Here is a 20,525-nt window from a genome sequence, read left to right as displayed (position 1 = left end):
TCAGTTTCAGGCAACCCTGCGCTGGAATAGAGTTACTATGCTTGTTGAATGCAGAAGTGGAGGGGAAAAACATAACTGATGGTATCTTTTTTCCCCCTTCTTCCTTCACAGATTAGGATTAGGCATTTAAATGGTAAAATTGATTGCAATCTAATATGACCTACCTAGCTCACCCTTTTCTAGTGTGAAAGATTCATGCAAAAGTTTGATTTTATTTTTTTTCTTTTCCTGTCCCACGTTTTAAGACCTTGTCAGCTGTAGTTCTTACCATACAGAGGTTTAGACATAAACTATATGTGTGTGTGTGCGTGTGTATATAAACACACACACACACATATATATGTTTCCTCTTTGCAGATTTGTAGCACTCAAGTGGTGATAGTTAATTTTCTCTTATTATGGATGAATTGATTGCTAAAACTGCTTCTTTTAAGGAGTTAATCTAGCCAGTTTGGACCTGTAAAAGACTGTAATTTTTTCAAACTGCGTTGCCAGTTGCTCAATCCCTAGCTCTTCGTGAAGGCTTGCTTACTAATGGAAATACTCTTTTTTAGTAGTAAAAATGAAAGAAAACTATTACAGTCTCAGAAAGTGATGATGATTTAGGCTGGCAAAGCCAATTTAGTTAAAAAGGTAACTCCTCTGAAGTATCTGGCCACAGATAGCACCAACCTCAACTATTCTTTTAGGTGGAGGTCTTAATGTATCTACTCTCCTTTCCTGCGTTTTCAGCAGATCTTCCTGCAGCGAAGAGACTCAACAACATGTTAACACATCCCAAAATTTGGATTCAACCAAATTTGGCAGCCACCTAGTGTCATTTTATCCTATTGGGCTGTTTGAGAAGGCTTCTAGAAACCTCCTAGGAGTTGCTTCCTCGTTTAGTTGGAAGTTCTCTTTGGGAAGCTGATTCCTCAGAGGGTATAGGTGCCTGCAGTACAGAAGATAGTAGTCCTTTACTGAAATTAAAATGTTATTTCATTTGAAATTGATGGTAATTACGATATCGGATGCAACATACTGATAGTGGGTAGGGTATGAGTGCTTAGAATGAAATAGCTGAGTAGCAGAATGCGGGGGCAGGGGAAGGATGAAGAAAAGAGTAGAAGTTTTTCCAAATAAAATGTTCTTCCCAAAGTGTGGATGATGGGTCACAAACAAATGGCCTATTTGCTTGAGGTCGAATTAATTCAAAATAATTGCAGATGTTACTTGTCACCTGGAATCTTTGACCTATTTTTGCACTTTTATAGTCGCATGAAAAGAGCAAGCAATATTTTTGGAAGAGTGTTAACATTTGGACTGGACATGTCCTTTAGAAGTCAGCAACTCCTGTAGCATCATTTGCCAGAACTTTGAGGCCTTAATTTCAGATTGCTATGTTGTTTTATGTTCTCATTTGATAAGCTGGTACTCTGCATCCGTATTTCTGCTGTAGTGCCGATCTGAGATGGTGAAACCCAGGGGTGTACAGTGATATTTGACGATGTGGTTTCCAAAAGTCTCAGCCAGTCTAAGGAGGGTTGTTTCATGGGCACAAAAATGCTTGCTGTCCCTGGAAGGGGAAGGGCTTCCTTCTCATTCGATTCATCCTGCTCCTGGCCGTGTGGCCCCTTCTCTTGCATTGGCTCAGGCGATTACTCTACTTTCTCTAAACCCTTTTAATTCACTGTAATGGCAACTTGCTGAATACTAGGACTGGTACAAAAGAAGCGGGGCTGTATGTCGCTGGTTGTTAGCAGGAAGGAGTTCTCCCTTCAGGACCAGAGAGCTGTTGTGTTGGCTCGCTGCATCTTGTCAAATTGTGCATGACAAGCTATGGTAGCCTGCGCTGATGCCCAAAGACATTGTCCCCAGTGTCTTTTTGTTTGGCCCTGAAACCAGGGGAAGAATGAAAGTCTAAACAAAGTAGCTAGTTTTCTGGGGGATTAGTCCCTGGTGTGACTGACCTGGTGACTTTGAGAGTGATGGTGTTTGCACCAGGCGTGGGCTGGGAGTGGGAGCGTAGCTGTGGGGCGCCTTGCCCTTCTGGCAGTAGCTTGGAAATAGGACAAAGCTGACCCTGCACCTTCTCCCCTGCTCAAAACTCCTGGATGCGGCAAGGATTACCTCTATAGATCTAGAGCATTGAAGAAGCTAACTTCCTAATGGTGTTTATCCCTCTCTCTCAGCCTATGAGATGATAATTCTCCAGCTGGGGCAATTTTCCTTCTAGAGGATCTCAGTGCAATAGCTGTGGGCTTTGTTATATCTGGATCACTGGAGCTGGCACTAGTTTTGATTGGTGTTTATCTTAAGCATTTATGCCAAGCTGCTCACAAAAGCATTATGTGAACATGTTGAACGTTCCTCCACTGAATTTGAGGTTTCGAATTTCTAAATATGTATTCTGGAAGACCTGAAAACTGCACTTAAAAGGATTGATTCCATTTTTCTTGTAAAGGTAGTGCAGGGTTAGGACTTTAATGAATACTTGTCACTGGCTGTTTTCTTGTGTACAGGCAATCTCTTGTATGCAAGTGTTTGATTGAAAGCTTATCACGAGTTGTCAGTACAATGTGTTATTCTGTTCAAGGCATGCAAATATTGTAGGACTGGATGTAAAGTGCGCGTTGCATTTTTACAAAAGGATGTGCAACTATTTCTCATGCTTTCAGTCTGCTTGTACACTGAATTTATGTACAGACACCCATGTAGATACTTTTCTTTTTACATCTTCTAATCTAGATTGCCACTAGTGGGAACAGAGAATCAATTGAAATTGGAAGGGGTTTTAGTTTTGAAAGGAGAGAACATAGCTGATGTAGCAATACTTTTTTTTTTCTTTGCCCACTGACCAGTTTGCTGAAATTCTTATCTTTCATCTCCTTTTGGATCATGGTGCCAGGGACATTTTAAAAAAAAAAAAAAAAAAAAAGCCTGACTAAGATTTACTACTCTTGTTTCATGTAGAATGACATATGATGTTGAAGTTGTGGAGTAGTTCTGGTAATATAGACCTCTAAAAATGATTTGGAGTTTATGTTTTCAAAGAATGCTATATGTTCACGATTCTGTATTATATTTATGGGGGAAAAAATAGAAAAATAGTTCTTATCTTTTTAAAAGCAGTCCTTGCAATGTGATGAATGTTTTCTGTGACAACACTTTTGAAACTGAGATTGTGATTTATTTGAACTTTATTGGTCACTTGAAAACTGTAGTGTAAAAGCTGGCTGTTCTTGTCAGCTTAATTTTTCAGGAGTACGGAATTCAGTTTTTGTAAGTATTTAGTTTTGTTGCTGGAATTTAATGCACTTAATGCACTTTAGGGCAAGTAAAATTATAACTCAAATTATAAGCACGGAGAATTATTCCAGCATTCATATGAGTAATTTTTATTCTATTTATGCCATTAATTAGTGCTTGTTATGTTCCAATGAACTGCAAGATGCTAAAAACAAGGCAACATATTTTGTTTATTGATCTAAGTAGATTATTTAAATGTATTAGATTAATTTAAATATGAAGTTACTTGGGTATTCTGCAAGCCTAATAATTTAGCTGATCACGTTTTTCTGATCTTTTACTCACCAGAATGTTTTTGTTTGTTACAATGTTAATGATCTGTTCAGATGTCAGGAGGCTTTGACATTCTTCGGAACAGTGAAATTGTTGTGTGTTAAAGTATGAAAAATAAAAGTCCCCCAAAGCTTGTCAGAGCTCTTTCAAAGAGATCTGTTTCTTTTTTCTAGTCACTGTACTTATGTGATCCGTTCTTTTCCTAGCTAGCCTTTTTTTAATGTGAAATATTTTCCCTCAGAAGGATTATACTGTAGTTCAGAGCTTCAGTTGTGTTGCTGGGGGAACAATAAAGATATGATGATGATGATAAAAATCGCACTACAGTTGACATGACTTCATTTAAAGTTAATCGATGTGGGAGCTGGTTGACAGTAGTCTCAACGTGAGTCAGCTGCATGCCCTAGCACTGATGAAGGCTAACAGCATCCCGGGTTGCATCAATGGGAGTGCAGGCAGTAGACTGAGGGAGGGAAGAGACACCATCATTTGGTATTCTCTTGACCACGTCTGGAACGCTATGCCCATTTTGGGGGCCCCCTAGGACAAGAAGAGTGTTTATAAACTTCAGCAAGTCCAGTGGAGAGCCAACAAAATGATTGGGGTCTGGAGTGTATGAGGGAGGAGAAGAGACTGGGGGAGCTGGGCTTCTTCAGCCTACAGAAGAAAGGGCTTCAGGGGGCACCTAATAGCCGATCAGCATGCTTAAGTTTGCTGAAAGGCTGCTTTATGGAGATGCAAAGCAGAAGAATAAGAGTTAATGCTCGTAAATTAAAGCAGGGGAAGAAGTTCCAGCTCCAGAGGGAGGAGGGGGGGAAAAAAAAAACCACTCTGAAGATAACTTAGCGCTGGAACAGACTGCCCAGAGAGCTTGTAAAATCTCTATCCTTGGAGATCATCAAGAACAAACTGGATGAAGCCCTGAGCGTCTTAGTGGGAACAGCAGTGAACTTAGACTTTCACAGAATCACAGAACGGTTAAGGTTGGAAGGGACCTCTGGAGATCATCTAGTCCAACCCCCCTGCTCAAGTTGGACTAGAGACCTCCTGGGGGGCCTTCCAACCTAAAGGACAGCAGGATTATATGAGAAGTTCTCTGGGTGAAAAGTACAAAGTAGGACATGCTGTGGATGTGGAAGGATTGTAGACTACTGAAAAGGCTTTGGTGTAGAGCTAAGACAAGTTATTAAAGCAAATTTGCCGGTAAAATTTCTGTCTTTGAAGATTGCACAGTATGCAAATGTTACAGGGATTTAAAGGAAGTATTCATGTTCAGAATATATTTCACATCTAATATGTAGCTATTCATGAAGTGTCAATATCTGATTACCACAAGTTTTTATAGAAACTACCTACAAATTCCACTACTAGAGTTTCTCCTATCTGTTTTTCTCAGTGCCTTTTTCTTTAAAAGTCATACACATACCCGTTGAAATTATTCTGATTTATTTGTGTTTGCGTTCCTTCTGTGTTCCTGATATGTTTTCATTTTTAATAATGAAGCAAATTCAGTCTTGAAAGAAAGTAGTATCCTGCTTGCACGACTACTTCTTTTGGAAGGGTGTTTAAGGTCTCAGGTGTCCTGATAGAAATCCACTGGATAACGGTCAAATTTATTCTTGTATCTCAATTTATCATCAGAACAGGTGATGTAATATTGATTGTCAACTTGTATAGTTCTTCCCTTTCCCGATATTACCTGCTGTATTTAGGGAGATCCATATCGCTGCTTAGCTCATTTTCTGTTGAGCTCTGTGTCTTTTTATATGTTTCTTTCCTTGAGCTTTTGATCTAAACCTTTATGTATTTCTAAAGTAAAACTGAATGATCTATAGTTGTCGACATCACTTTTTTTCCTCCCTCCTTACTTAAGACAAACTTGTTCTGTTTTGTTTTCCACTCAAGGGGTACTTTTCCTTGTCTTAATAGATTTGCTGTTAAAACTCTTGGCCGTCTGAGCTGTAACTTCATGGGCTGGTTCTTGTGTTTCCTGTATTTGAGCTCACTTCGCTCATAACCGTTTGCATCCTTTTTTTTTTTTTTTTTTTTTTTTGGTAACCCTTCACTCAGAAACTCAGAATACATTTTTTTTCATGTAGTAATCATAAAAATGAATGCCAGTAGATTGAGGGTTGATTAATCAATACTGTGTTCTTATTTCACTTTTCTCTTTAATATTTATGTGGCTAAAGGGAGAGAGAGAAAATGTTGTATGCCTGCAGTATGACATGGAGTAACAGGATCCCTGCAGAACTGGAGGTGGTAGGTGGTGAGGAGCAACTGTAACATGAAAAGGAGGACACTGAAAAAAGTAGGAGTGAAACAGGAGAGGAGTTGTTTGGAAGTGTGGTGAAAGAAATTACTGGCTTATACTTGGTGCTGGTGACTTTAAAGCTTCAGTTACTTATTCAGAACAGTTACGCGCTCTTAGTCTGTGCATCATGAAGAAACAGTGACACAGAGTTGTCATCACTTAGCAGAGCGGATGCTGAAGCTGAATTTCAGAAGCAGAACCACTGTGGTGCACCACTTCTATCAGTATGTTTCGAGAGCTAAAATCATTCCTTTGAATTGTTCTTCGTTTGCTTCCAGCAGTTTGATTACCTACCTACCTTGTTTGTTTTTACAATTTCAGTAATCCCTGTGTAATAAACTAGACTGGATAAGTTGAAATAGAAATAATAATTTTGATTTTTTTGGGAGGGGGGATGCTCCTTAATACAGAATATTTGTTCCAAGGAAATGTAACTGGACGAGCTTCAGAGAGAACAAAATTTTGTTCTCTATATATGTCAAGTTACTTAACCTCAGTTTTCTGAACTTATAGGGAAGTTAATACGTGTTCCGTGAGAACTGGAAAATCATCCCCCAAATGTTGCTATGGACTGAACCATAAACTGTTGATGATAAGAAAGAGCAATACAGAAAGGGTCCTATTTTGTAATATTGGAACAAAAGGCTATTTAGTGCACCAGGCTCACTTATATCCATTCCCTTCTTTCTCCTTCTCTTTGTGTTAGATTAATTCTTGAATGTGCTGGATTTATGGATGTGTCTACATTCAAAAAGACATTGTGAAAGCTACTGTTTGCAACAAGAGGCATTTGTGCAAAGAAATATGATTCCTAATAGCTACCATAAATGAGTTGTATTTCTTCAAACCCAATCCTATTGTGCAATCTATATGAAAAAGTAACATGATGTAACAAAACCTGTTAGCGTTTTTTTTCTATACTACTTCTAATCCTCTCCTACTTGACTCTTCCTCTGTCAGGGTGAACTTAAATGGACAGCAGGCTCAACTTGTCCAATACTTCCTCAGTTTTAGTGCTTTTACCTTTTCCATTCTCAGGGAGGAGTTTGTTCTATTGGTGGTGGTTGTTTTTTTTAATGGTTTGAGTATGGCTTGTAGACATTGCTAGTAGGATTCTGATCAAAGACTGTTTTTTAGATCCTATAACCCTGTTTATTTCTGTGTACACAAGGGGATCCATATCTGTAGAATAAGAGATGCTTTCAAGAAGTGTTAAAATATGTCACTCACTGCAGTAAGTTCTGGTCTTTTATTTCAGTCGGTAGTGCAGGAGGTGTTGGGTGCTGTGCTGTCGAAGTGTCTATTTTAAAAGTATTGAAGGTATGTACAGCATGGGCTCCGTGTTTTTCTTCCTCATGGGAATTGAGGAGAAGACTTTGAAAAGCCAAATCCCTCTCCCAGGACAGCTGTGTGCTTTGCTGACTTGAATGACTGTATGGTGACGTTTCTGTCACTCAGGTCCTGTTGATTCAGCCCTCCACCTTTTTTTTTTCTCTCTTGCTTTTATTGTCTTACGTGAAAATCAATTTGTCTTCTCTTCTGGTCAGGGATTCTGTAGGGGAGCCGTATAACACGCTTTCTAGATGCACGAACAATAATCAGGAATAGGAATGTTGTTGTTGTTGTGGCTTGTTAAGTATCTGCTGCATTTCGGTTCTTCGTGGACGTTTCAGGGCTGATGAAATTCAAGTATTTTGTGCTCATGGGATGCGTTCGCTAATATGACTCAGTTGATGATGATCTTTGTTTTCAGATTTGGTGCTGCAGAACTCACAGTTAAGCATTGCAACTTGTAAAATCTGTGTTAGAGAAGACAGCTTTGGAGCGTGGGATACATATGGAGACCTTGTATTGTAATGCTAGAAATGGCTAGGCAGTTTCATGCAGTACCCGATCCTTTTTGATATATTGGAGATTTGAAGTATTTCCATGCTTTTCTAGCATGAAGGATTTACTTTAAGAAAAAAAAAAAGTTATTGATGGTCTGGCCTCATACCCCATTTTTACACTGAGAGCTAATTGAATATTCAATAAAACCAGTAGATGAATTTTAAGTAGAAAGAGTTTAAAATACTGAGTTTTCCATCAAGTTGGATAGGTATTTGTGTGACTAAAGCTGTATGCCACTGCTCGTAGAGATAAATCGCTAGGGTTTTCTCACGTGCTGTAGCCCCAAAAGTCCTTTGATGTTCATGCTGGTTGCCCAAATGATCCTCCCCGCAGAAAGCTGGGAATTACGTTCAGGTAACTAAATATGGGTGTGATATAAACATACTTTCCTGAAAAGGCTGGGTGAGATGCAGTGATGTCCTAAACAATTTAAGTTTACTTTAAGGGCATGGAGTAATGATGTACACACAGTTAAAAATGAACAAACACGTCCTCCCTTCCCGGCAGTAGAATGAAAAATCTTACTCACTTAAAATAAAATATCTTTGAGGTGGGATCTTTACTTACTCTGGAAAGGTTGTGTGTGTGTGTGTGTGTGTGTGTGGTTTTGTGTGTATTTTGTTTTTTTGTTTTTTTCCCCTCTTCTAGGATCTGTGTTGCTTTTGCGTTCAGTGATTTCTCTGTGAAAGTTTGTCAGATTCCCGTCTGTGTAATGCTTTTTTTAATAATACTTACAAAATTTGCTTTCCAAATTGCTAAGTATTACTGTTGGAGAGACTAACATTAAAAGTCGATAAACGTGACCTTCCATTCTTTTTATGCAAAATCCCATTTTAAATATTGAACAACTTGATTTTAAGGATACTTAACTTTGTTGTGCATCTTGGAAGTGAAGACTGTGGTTGGCCTGGGTCCCTCGTTTGGTTTTTTCCCCCTTTCTTCCATTTGCTGAGTTATCAGATAGAAGCAGATCATTTGATTTATCATGGCTAATTTGGGCTTTTGTCCAAGTAAGCAGAGCCAATATGAAAATGTTTTGTGAGAGGAGTTAAGAAGAAATCAAATATTCAGCTTGTAAGGCCTGTAGTGTGTATATCCCAGAGACTTTCACTGGTCTGGTTCACTGAAGAAGAGACCGAAAACAGGGAAATTTAGACTGTATTGTAGAGAAGTTAGAATTTATGGCAAAGAATTAGATGATTTACGTGAATGATGAGACTTGTATCGGTTCCCTGGCGAGAGCAAGACCAAAACTGAAGCATTCCCGACACTGGAAAAAACCCACGGCTTTAGGCTGCCAATGCAGTAATGGCTTGTTGCGCTGAGCTTGCTGAACAAAATAAAGCTGTTAATAAATGATGTACGCAGTAATTCAGTATAATGTTTTGGTTGCACGTTTGCATCTTTCTGCCTCTCCCATAGATTAGAGGGGACTGCTGAACATTGCTGGCAACAAGGTGCACCTCATATGCATGTTAATGGATTATAACTTTTTATTGGTGTAATTTGTACCTGTCTCTCGGCGGATTAGGGAAGTGGCGCGTGAGTTGTTAAGCACCAGTAGCCAAGCTTTGCTAATTAGCACATCTTCGAGTGCCAGCTCTGTTTTGTCCACAGCAAGAGAAAAGAAATTGTGCTGCTTTCCCCCTCGATCTGTGGGGCTTTTTTGTGCAGTGTTTCAGCATGCCCAGGGGGCAGAGCCTGCAGATTTGCAGTTTATGGTTCTCATGATTAAATGAAGAACATGCATGGTTTATTCATAGTTAGCAAAGCAGGGATGCTGCCAAGAAGTATCTAATTGGTTAAATAAATAACCCTAAGCTTTTATTGCTCAGAGCCTTTTTTTACTGAATTATTAATGCCATATCACCCTCCAAATCAGTGGCAGTTAATGACCGATTTGCCTGAGGCTGTTAATATTTTCCAATCAGTTGTAAATTGCTGTGATGACTTCTTTTGCAAACCCGTAGCTTACGTTGTCTGTTTTCTTGGGGAAATGGTGCCGATTGTAAAACGGTGTTGCCTGTAAGAAGACAACATTGAAAAATCACTTCCAATGCAGTTGAACTTCATTCAGTTTTATTTTTATTTTGTTCCTTTTTTGGCTTAGTTAATTCATAAGAATGGAAAGCCATTAGAGTCTTTTCTGTGGAAAAAGACGAGGAATTGGAGCACTGCATGATTTCACTGGGGTGAGTAGTGTAGTGCGTATCCAGTGGTACCTGGATGGAGGTGTGCACAAAGAAATGATGCAATATAGCATGGAATGGTTATGAGCAAGTGCCTAGAAATAAGATGACATAGGGTCTGATGATCAGAGCAAGACACTGAAAAGTCTTAAAAATTAAGTCTGGGTCCTATTTCTTTATGTCTAATTCTGAGAAAGACAGCAAACCATCTCTGTGACTGAATTCACACGTATCAGTAAGACAGGTAACTATCTAGATAACTACATCAAAGGATTATTATGAATATTCATGAATACATAGGTGGTTTTTTGAGATGTCCCAATTAAAAAAAAAAAAAATCCTTTTCACAGGAGAAAAATATTTGATCTTATTGAATACTAATGGCTGATATTACCACATCTGGGTTCAAACTAAGGTTGAATTATGCACTTTTTGCTATCTAGAGCTGTTGTCCAGCATGTGAGGCTTAAATAAAAGAGCTGTGAGGAATACTGCCTTTTGTCCCTTGCCAGGTGTTTGAAATTCTTTTTCTTTTGAAAATATTTCCAAATGGACTATGCCGCAGCCGTGGCAAATAACTGAGCCCCTTTGTCCGGAGTCATTTGCGAGGAGGCACAGCTTAGTGGACACGAGGAGGTGAATGTCGTACGAGGGCTGGCGCCCTTCCCAGGGGAGAGGAGTAGACTAAGCGGTGGGAGGAAAGGTGACCGAGGTTTACGAAATCCGGAGGGCAGTCGGATAAGGGAGGTATGGAACTACTGTTCACTAATTCCCCGCAATACAAGACCTAAGAGGAGCTTGCATCTCGAGGAAGCCCCTGACGGCGGCGAACTCCTGGCACTTGCTACCGCAGGAGGTCGTGGAGGCAGATGGCAGCAGACAGGATCAAGAACGGGTCTGTCGAATTCATGGACAACTGTTTATCTCTCCTTAGTATCTGTTTTTCATACTGAAAGTATGGTAAGTAGAAACGAAAAATATTATCCTTCAACATCCCTAATTCACGAACTTTGGGTGCTGGAGGAGTATGAAGGGAAAGACTGTGGAAGATGGCCAGGCCTGTGGCTGTCCTCAAAAGCATCTCTTACTGCTCTGTTGGAGACACAAGACGGGGCTAGATGGACCACTGGTGCGACCCTGTGGGGCATTCCTTACGTTCTGAGAAAGAAAACAGCACTGAGATGCAGAGCGTTTTTAGCATTAAAAGTTTTAAGACTCTTGCTAACATTTGTCTGCCCTAACCCTTCAGCGCAAAGGGAGTGGGAAGCTCCCTCATCTGGCTTCTTGTTGCTGCTTGGTATTTTTTGTTTTCCCACCATAGCTCCTGCCCTGAATTTGGGATCGTGTTTGAGGGGAAGGCAGGTAATAGCACTTTTAAGTTCTGATAGTCTCCTAGCTACTGGAGCAATCTCTTGGGATCATAAAAGGTGGATACATAGAGCAGCTGTGAGGATGTGCAGCCAGAAGTCGCCTAAAGGCTCTACAGAAAGCCAGCCGCCTTCGTCCCTGCTGCCTGTCTCCTGCTCTTCTTCTGAGCCAACAATTCAGAGGAAAAGACCTAGCCCTTTTTAACTTTGAAAGCATGTAATAAATAGTTTGAAATAACTAGGTTTTTGTATGTGAATATGGTAATAGCATGGCCATGAGGGGATATTCTCAGTTTTTGCGCATTTGTAGTTTTCCTGCCATCCTAATAAACTACTTCTTCTATTCCTTGTTGCTAGGTGAAAGACCCAGGCAAGCAAAAGAAGGTGACTGCCTTGCTCATTTTTTATATGTAGAAAAGGCTGTTAGATGCATGGAGGGAAAACTAAGACAGTGCTGTAATTTCTTTTTCCTTTTCTTTTTTTTTTTTCTAATGACATAAGATTACTTATAACAATAACAAGGTAGCGTTTTAAGAAATAAATAGACTTTAAGAGACTTAACATTTTAAACTCTATTTCAACAAAATGTTTATATAAGAACTCCCTGATTACAGTAAGAATCAGGTCCTTTTCGTCGCAGAGGTCTAGTAAGGTTATAAAATCAATAATATTAATTTTTTTCAGTGCAATGAAGGGAATTATTTCTTTGACTTTTATGGCAATAGCTCTCTTTTTACAGGCTTTTATGAAGTCCACGTGCATAAGCCCATCTAGCTAGAAATGTATCGCAGAGAGCAGTATTGCTTTGGCTCTTGGACAGTCACAGGCTAGGTTAGGTGACTTGACATCTCTTTCCCATTTTCAGTTTCTTTATAACGTGTATGGTTGCGTGATGTAGCTTTGTCAGTGGAAGACAGGTCCGAGCCCGTATGAAGAAAGTAATGATACAGATAAAGATAGAATTTGTTGTATGACTTTTTTTTTAAACTACTGATAGGCCTTTGTTCAGTATATTCTTTGGTTGTTATCTATAATGAAACAAGTATTTTTCTGTACAGAGAAAAGGTAAAACAGAAGTCAGCTGTAAGTCTGTTCTTTGTACTTTCGGCTTTTTATATAAAGCCTTATAATCCTGTACATTTGGAAGAAACATAGTGAGTGAAACTAACGTTTATTTAAACTAATAGTTTTGGATTGTGGAATCCATGAGACAGCCACCATCAGCAATCAAATTACTAGATGATCTGTCTAGATGAGTCACTTAGAATATGACGTTCTACATCTCCATTTTAAACTCCTGCAGTGTACATTGATTAAATTTTATGATTTTAGCCGTTGCAAGGCTACTTGCATCTCCAAAAGTAATTTCCAGTCCCTTGCAATTAAGAATTTGAGTTTCTTGCAATTCCACTGAAAGATGTTTTCATCCTGATGTTATAGGCAAGAGCGAACCTTGAAATAGAAGTAGAATGATATGGTCACACTTGTGATCTTTCTCCTTAAAAGCCAAATCCAGATTTTGTTGCCTGTGTTAGAGCCTCTGCTAAAACATGAAACATAACAGACTTGCTCTTCATCACTAGCAGGAGCTGGATCATGGATCAAGCCTCTAGAGTGCTAGGTGTGCCAAGACTTGCTTTGCTGTGCGCCAAGGCTGTTGTCTGAGGAAACATACCCTGCCTGAAGAACAACATAATATTCAGTATATGTACTAAGTTCTGGCCAGCTGGCACTTACCATAGAAAAGAACCAAGCTTTCTGCCACTTGTTCCTTTGAAAGAAGAGAGTGGGCACATTTAAAAAAAATAATAATAATGGGAGCGAAATAATTGCCATGATAAATTGATTTTAGCCGCAATACCGGTGAGTCCTCTGAATCTTCTTGAAGTCAAGCACCTAAAAATGGGACATTGCCTGTCCGCGTTTGTCTAGCAGGCTTCACAGCAGTCTCTGATCCTTGTATGTGGATGTGCAAGTGATAATGACTTCAATCTCCCTTTATCTTGCATTAAAAAATATTCATCACGAGACTAATAGCTATCCATATACATTTTATTATGTATATCTTTACTTCATGCAGTTCATTGCCTACCATTAAATGCAGTTTTTTTATCAGTGCCTTTGACAAATAATATTGCAATCAGTAGTGCAGAAACTCAGTGCTTGTTTGTGCAAGAAGAGAAGGTTCATAAATAAATCCAACAAATTATTCTGCACTGAGCTACTTCAGTTCTTTAAAAGCAGGGATTTTTTAATAGGAGTTTTTTGGCCTCAAGCGCCTTGTGTATCCTGCCTGACGGTAGACATGGTGCATCGCTTGCTGTCCTAGTTGCTCCGTGGCAAAGGAGGTCCCCTGCAAGTTATTAATATTTCATTTTGGGCTGAGGGTAGATTAAGAAGGAAGTTTGAGTCAGAGACGTGGCTGGAGGTTTTGGCTTTGTAGGTGTAGACATCCACTCACCCTCCCCTTCTCCAGATCAGATTAAGATCTCCATTAACTTAGTGTAGTGGTGTGCAAATGCCCTGGCTGTTATTCTGCTGGACCAAACTGTAAGAATAATCATTTGGTGTATTAGCACTGTACTTCCAGGCTTTTGGGGAGATGGATGGGATTGGGTCTAGGGCCAGGCCCAGGTTGGCTTTTTGGGTTTGTCTGAGTCTTTACTGGAACTATCAGGCCCTCCTGAGTTTTCATGAGCAGAGATATGTGAAAGAGGAACTGGAAGATTAAGGATACCTGCAAGGTAGAGTTAAAATCTGCTTTTAAACTTCAAATACTAGCCGAGATAAGTGGTTTTAATATATTGCTTTGTGAATGCTACACATGGTATGATTTTCACTTGAACTTTTTCAGTGCAGTTCAGTTGTCAAGATCTACTCTGGCCAAAACTTGATGCAGTTTTTAGTCGTAACTACTATTTCAGTACTGGCAGAAATTCAAGTGCTGGCGTGTGCTGTGCTGTCCCTGCTTGAACCGTGACCCTCCCACGGCCCTGTATGCCAGCGAGGGGTGCTGTAAACTTCACACCTGCTCACAGTCCTAATGGCTGTTCTAGATATAAAAATGAAACTTGTGCTTTTAACTTCCCTACTTTTTGCTTTTTAATTTGCAAACAGCTGTTTTGAATAGATGCATTCAGTGGTAATCTTTTTTTTTTTTGTGATGTGTTTGTATGCTTTACTATGTTTGCTGGATATCTGCTCTTGAAAGCATGAAAAGTTCATTTTTTGAAAAGCTCTTTTTTGTATTAAATAGCTGGTTAACTTAGTTTATGGTTTTCATTTTTATTACTAACAAATACTAACTCTTGTTTGAAACACAGGTGGTGGCTTGGAAATGGTGATTTTTAACTTTGTTAGTCTATGTGAAGTGAGCAGCCTATTTCATTGGTAACGAAGTACTTTGGATATTTTGACATTGATTTTGATGAAGAACGATCACTCAGCTCAGTGTGCTTAGGTCCAGTATAGGGCTAGTATATCCTTAATGCATTGACTTTTCCCCAGATGTATTAGCTGAGAATCATGAGGCAAACTGAGGTAGTTAATTATCACAACCATCCTTGCTTTTTACTTACCGACTTCAACAGCGTGTCGTTGATGCTGGGGACATGCATCTTTTGGATTGTACTTGCCATATAATACATTTTCTACTTATCTCAGTAGTTTCTTGAAACATCTGTTTGAAAGAGAGTTGTTTCTTCTTGTAAGAAGATATAAGAAAGTAGAGCCTAACAAAAGGGTCTTGTAACCTCCATATTTTAGGTCAATTGTACAATGGCTTCACGGCAGTAAAACAGTCAACTAGAGAGGAATAATGCTCTCAAGCTGATTAGCAAAACAATGAAGTTCCATGAAGAATCATGTGAGATAAGCATCAGTGGAAACAATGTCTTTTGCCCTTATGTTCCGCTATTCAAGGCGGAGTTGAATTGATATGTTTTATTTTCACCGTGGATTTCTGAGCACCGTGAACTGAGGAGATCATATTTTCATATATATGCAAATAAAAAAAAAAAAATAAGAGCTTGCTCTCTTAAGGTAAAAGAGGGCAGAAAGTAGTGTATGTGGAGTCGGGTAGAAGATTCCTGCTGTACTGGGTGTGTTGTCGGAGCGTGTATGCATGTACATAATAGTCGAGCTGCAGTGACCGTGGTGGGAGGGGGGGACAAGGATGAGCTGTATTTATTTAAAGTCTGCTCTGATGTTTCAAAAGTGCAAGATGTTGCAGGAGCAGAGTATGTGAGATGATATTTACAGCTCTAAGGATTTATAACTTAAAATGAAGCCTCTTAGTTTTCTAAAGTGATTGATATGTGTTCAGTGTATGAAACTGGAGAGAGATAAAATTTAGGGAACCATATTTTTATGAGTTCCAGTCTCATTTTAAAAAAAAAAAAAAAAGGAAACAAGATACTGATAAAATAGTAGATACTGTGGAACACTGGGCTGGTCAGATTGGAATAGTTTAGGTGCAAGTTTAGAAGAATAACTAGAAAATAGCTGTAATATAAGCTGTTAAGATTATTGTATTTGCATTTCAATCATAAATAAATGCTAGTGCCTAGATAAATCTTGGGTAGATCCAGTCTGAAGTCAAACTTGGACTGTCTGGCTCAAATCTGTGCCATCCTAATAGATGCCAAATACGTAAACACTTTGGAGTACAGAATCAGGAAAAACTCCCTGGCCCCTTAAAAAATGAAATGTACTTTTTTTTTTATTATGGGAAATCAGAACGTGAATGTCATTGAGTAGTGGTATCTGTATCACTGGAAATGCAGGTGGTATGTGAGGACTGGCCATATGAGAAATAACTAACTTCATCTACCCTATAATCTGTATATGGGTTCTAGAGGTTAAGTTTTTTTGGCTAGTTCTTTCCCCTGTGTTACTCATACCGCAGGGGTAGAGGTTTCTAGAAAGTGAGATTTTTCTCTATTGATGTGATATGTTATTGCAGACTTAAATGCATTTTCTGAAGGCGCTTCTCCTCTACAGAACAGCAAGCAGCTGTGAAAGCCCCTATGCCCACGTCCCCAATAACTCAGCCAGCCTGCAGAAGTACTAGAATTACTGATTACGTTTTGACTGACAAATAGTATTATTAAAAGAACATGTTGTTATGGACGTTTAATGATGAATGTAATAGTGGTTAATAATAACAGCAAAGTTTGCACTTTGCATTCTATAAGCATTAAGTAATTGATCAGATATCCAGTGTGCTTCTTTGTTGTTAAATAACAAGCAAAAAGGAGAAGCTTTGTATTTAAAAAAAAAAAAAATTGCTGGGCGGAAAGAGGATTTCTGGTAGTTCTCTTTTGATTGCATGATGGTAATAAATGCTAAAAACACTTAATTTTTACTTGACTGACTTCTGCCTCCAATATCAGTTTATTTCAGAATACTTTTATTCCAGAACACTTGTTAGAAATACCCATGTGCAAGGAATTAAGAGCACAGTATGCTTACACTGAGTTAGTCATGTAATGCTCTTTGTATTCAAAACTAAGTGATGATGTCAATCATGATACCATTCATTATTCATGAAATCAAGGAATGTGGGTATGTAACTACTTCTTTCTGATGAGACAGATTTTTATAAATGGAAATAAATAAATTTGCCTTTCTTACTATATGCATTTCAGCAAGTCTGTATTTTCTGTAATTGTAAAAACGGTAAGTCATTGCTAACTTTCGCCCCATCCTTTGTAAAAGTTTGCTTATTGTTCCTGTTTTTCATAATGTAAGCCAAGGTAGGCAGTTTAGTTGGCAATCTTAGGCTGGCGGAAGACCACCTTTATAGAGAAAAGGGCTTCAGATGCATAAATGATGAGAAGGAGACTTCCTTATTGATATTTGGATAGGCTTAGTGTAAGTTATCTCTATAATACCTTCTCCTTTGCAACCTTTGAAGTGGCCATCACACTGAAAACTTTGCCAGGTATTATGTAGAGCAAAACAATCCTGATGTGGTATTTGTTTTTATTTGATACACAGTGATAGTAGTACACCATCCGTGACCGTGCGTGCTAGATGACAACATTCTGCCTTAGAAGATATATAGTGAATTAGCTCAGATACGTCTCAGATTGAAAGCACAAACACAGTAAGTTGCAAAGATCCTGTCTTAAAAAGCAAAATTAAATTGAAATTGGAAGTGTCAACAACTACATTGTTGTAATCATTCATCTAATAAATACTATTTTGAGGCACTTAAAGAGGAAAAAGATATTTGTTTTAGTATGCTAGAATGTGTACAGGGTATCTCAGGTGTCTTATTTGTGGTTTTAGGTTTATGACACAAGTGCACGTTTTATGAGTATGTAAAGCATGTATGAATGTTGATATATCAAATCTTTTTTACAGTAAGTGACCACACATCATTTAATATACGGAAAGCATTACAGAAACAGAGTTAAGAGGGATACTAATAAAGATGAAGTAACGAGCCAAGAAGATGCATGATTTTACCTTTCTTTCTTAGTTTTTAAGGAAAACAATCTAAAGGGAAGAAATATCCGATTCCTCTATCACTACCTTAGCAAAATAATATGTGTGGCTGTATAGAGATACTAGACCATACTTTTATGTAAAAAATGATTTCTTGAAGACAGTCTTTTTAAAAAAAAAAAAAAAAGCCTATGATATTTTTATTTCTTAGTCTTAAGATGCTCAGAGGAGTGTTATGTGAACTTCCTGGCATATGCATGTGGGACTTGGCTAGCCTTGTAGGAGCTGCTCAGGACTTGGAAGTAAGGACCTGAGCTTACAGAACAGTCCCCCCCCCGCCTCTGGCTGCTGTTGCTCGGCATTATTTTCTCCATGACGGCTAGGCATTTGTGCTCCCTGTATTCTTCATTTTAACTTTTATGGACGGTAATCCCGTGCAATCTTTCAAACCATATCATTTATTAAAGATAATCCTCATTTTTCACTATGAGGGCTGTCAAACACCGGAACAGGTTGCCCAGTGAGGCTGCGGAGTCTGCATCCTTGGAGGTGCTCAAAATCCAGCTGGACATGGCCCGGAGCAACCTGCTCTAGTTGACCCTGCTTTGAGCTGGGGAGTTAGACTAGGTGACCTCCAGAGGTCCCTTCCAACCTCGATTATTCTGTGAACCTAAGTGATATCTGAATATTACTCGTTTGTAAATTATAACTGGATTATTTCTAATTGTACAAGCCTGCTATGTGGATCACTGTGGCTCTAGTATCAGAAAGTGACCCACTATTTTCATAATATTACAAAAATACCTTAAAAGAATATTTTATTTGAGCTTACAGAAATCAATGAGACAACTGAAATGCTTAGCATTGAACACAGAGACGGGTATTGTGGTATTTTAGGTTGCTTTTCACTGGGATATGTATAAAGCTGTGCATCTTTAATGAACTCTTAATATGGAACTACTTTCTCATAGCTGTTGAGATTATTTTTAATCTCTGTTCGTGATATAGTAGTAGCATGAATGGGAAATAATAAGTATTGTTTCTTACTGAAAGGGATTTTTGATTAATCATGAAAAGAGGATTGTTCTTTATATGAAGAGTTTTCTTAAATATTTCCATCTTCTATTGTTTGTTGATGCTTTCCTTTTGTAAGGAATTAGACTAACCTACTGGGAATTGTAATGGAGAGTGAGGGGCTCTGGCTGCTGTGCGAAGCTGTGATACTTATTTTTATTCCCGTAAGTTTTATTATTACTTGCCTTTGCTTGCTATATGCCAATTAAGTTTTAATCAGCTAATGCAACTTCTTGTCCACAATTCAACAACATATTTACTGTGTTCTGTTTTTACAAAACAAACCAACCTTTTTGTCTTAGATGACTATATCTCTTTAAATATGATAATAGCCTTTTACATTAAAAAAAAAAAAAAAACCCTAATAAATTGCATCTATTCTCTAGAAGGCCCTGGGTTTCATGCTTATGCTAGCATAGTAGCTGGGGTTAATCTGCCATTTTTCAGTGGCTCACTTTCCGATATATGTCACTTACATATGCAAGTGTTCCGATATATGTTGGATTGCTTACTTGGCTCTGTACAGAGCGTTATATGCTATATACTAACTATAAATGTTTTATGCAGATTTCTTCTTAATGAACATATTAACATTTTATTGTTGTATGTCTCTTTTTTTTTTTTTTTTTTTTTTTTGCGAAGGGTAGTTCTTGTATGAGTGGTCCCTGACTGTCATATTGTGCCTTTTAAGTAGAGGGCAAAAGGGAGACCTGTATTAACGAAGAGCCGCAATCATGGAATGTTCTGTTAACCGCAGACGAAAAAAGCAACAAAGCAAAACGTTTCCATCTCAAAATAAACACATGGATTACGAATAGAAGGGAGTACGAAGGAATAGTGAAACAAATTTGTCTTATGTTATAAACCAAGGTGTTTGTGCTAGCTTTTTTATGACATCGTAGCAAAGAACCATAGGAGAACAGTAAAGGGATTTGAAGATGCTGACATGCAGCTTCTCTTAGGAGAGCTTGAACGGCAGAAAGGCCCGATGGTAGATGAGCAGTTGTGGCTGGATGCAAAGGCAGGTAGGAAGTGAAAGTGATGGCTGATTGGAGAGGAAGCGAAAATACTCCATATAGGCCTTGAAAGTAAAGAACATCAAATTTTGTTTCTAGCGCAGCTGAAACCTTCAGAAAAGGGATGGAAATGGTGCCTTAGTGAAAAAGATGTGCTGTGACAACGTTTTTTTGCAGCCACATGCTGATGGATAAGAATAGGTCACGACCGGCTGTTTTGTGGCTGGTGAGAGATGCTGTAGTAATTGCAGATCCTTTGCGTTTCACCTCTCAAGTCCCTCATAGATGAGTATGAAGGACCAGACTGTCAGAAAATGGATGTGGACAGACTGTTCACACATTAGATAAAAGGTCTTGAGTTTCTGCTGCTTTCCGTATTTTGGTATGAGCAAGTGCCTATATGTAGTGTTCCTTGTGCTGATGTCTGTCCATGACCTTCATCTTCTCCAGCAAGTTGACCCGTAGAGTGACTTTGAAAATTACCTTTGTGGAAAACATACAGTATGCTAACAACTTGTGAAAATGTCGGGGGAATGGCAGGGGGAGAGGCTTTAGAAAAGTAGCTGCTGAGGTAAGAAGTTATAACTGGGTTCTGAAAGAAGAACATCCCTTCCACTTTAAAAAAAAAAAAAAAAAAAAAAAGAGAATTTCAAAAATTAAA

At 38.6% G+C, this 20,525-nt stretch overlaps 1 protein-coding gene across 27 annotated transcripts in view; it reads left to right on the top strand.

Moving 5' to 3' along the window:
• SEMA5A (semaphorin 5A) overlaps positions 1–20,525 on the top strand; it is a 315,141-nt gene that overhangs the window by 34,933 nt on the left and 259,683 nt on the right. The window contains exon 1 of one of the 27 annotated variants that reach the window (XM_068931371.1): positions 17,322–17,430. The exons of the other annotated variants lie outside the window; for them this stretch is intronic. The gene's annotated coding sequence lies outside the window, so the exon portion shown is untranslated. Of the gene's footprint in view, positions 1–17,321; positions 17,431–20,525 lie in introns of those variants that run through there. 27 annotated transcript variants of the gene reach the window in all.

The sequence above is a fragment of the Struthio camelus genome, chromosome 2 (assembly GCF_040807025.1).
Source record: "Struthio camelus isolate bStrCam1 chromosome 2, bStrCam1.hap1, whole genome shotgun sequence".
In the NCBI taxonomy this organism is placed as follows: Eukaryota; Metazoa; Chordata; class Aves; order Struthioniformes; family Struthionidae; genus Struthio; species Struthio camelus.
Note: the sequence above shows the minus strand (reverse complement) of the source record. Positions and strands in the feature narration are given on the sequence as shown.